Raw genomic sequence first — 1,104 nt, forward strand, 5'->3', positions numbered from 1 at the left:
CCCGAGCCCCCGGCCCACCCTCCGGCCTTTCCGCCCCAGCGCTCATGAGCCTGGTGTCGGGGCTGCTGCAGCCCGCCCCCGAGCGGCGCACCACACTGGACACGCTGCTCACGGACCCCTGGGTGACACAGCCCGTGGACCTCGCCCGCTACACCTGGGAGGAGGTGTGCCGCCTCCACGAGCCAGGTGGGCCCCGGGGCCCTTGCCTGTCCCGTTGCAGCCCTGGGCTCCCCCCGGGGGGCCGGGGCAGCAGGTGGCCGAGCCCCGACACGGACACCCGTCTTCCAGGGAGCGGAGTCCTGTACCCCGTGAGCCCATGAGCCAGGGCGCCGGCCGGCCGCCCGGATTCCGACCTCCCTGTGAAGCCGCACAGGCGCCCGCCCCAGCGCTGCCTGGGCCCCTGCTGGGGGGCAGCCTCCGCTGGGGGGTCGCAGCCCCTCCCCCTGCCGGCTGTGAAACTGCTCGTTTTCCAGATTAAAGTTCCTGCAGCCAGCGGCACCCAAGTGTTCCTCGTGGGGGGGTGGCAGTGGCGCCTACTCTTTGTTTCTGCACCCCCACTTGCCACAGCCAGAGAGAGGGCGGGCTTCAGTCAGGCAGGGGGTCCCCCCACGTTCTGACACGGCTCAGCTGCCAGGAGGGGTGCTCTGGGGCTCCCCTTTGTGCAGCGGGCTAGTGGTGGGTTGCAGGCGCCGCCCCTGCGCCCACAGGGCAGGGACCGCACACCCCCTCCGGCCCAGGAAAGGCCAGCCACTCCACGGGGAGGGGGCCAGGGACGCGCTCCCCCACTAGGTGTTGGGGCGCTGCCCAGGCCGTTTTAACCAAAAACCTACGTGGATGGCAGGGCACCCCCTTGGTCAGGCCGGGCCGCCTGCTCCCCGGAAGTCCCAGGCCCGACCACCTCGGGCAGTGCCCTTGCCTGCCCGTGGCCACGCTGCCCCGAAGTCGGGGTTTGCTGCCAGAGCCGGGGGTGGGGGGTGGTGCAGGAAGAAGCTCCCTCTGCCTCTGCGGGGGCCCCCACGCACCCGGGGCCGCTGGCTCCAGCCCAGCAGCAGGGGCGGGAAGCCCGCAGCCGCAGCCGGAAGGTCGGGCCCCAATCCGCGCTGC

The sequence above is a fragment of the Condylura cristata genome, unplaced genomic scaffold (genome assembly GCF_000260355.1).
Source record: "Condylura cristata isolate star-nosed mole 26May11 unplaced genomic scaffold, ConCri1.0 scaffold00069, whole genome shotgun sequence".
In the NCBI taxonomy this organism is placed as follows: Eukaryota; Metazoa; Chordata; class Mammalia; order Eulipotyphla; family Talpidae; genus Condylura; species Condylura cristata.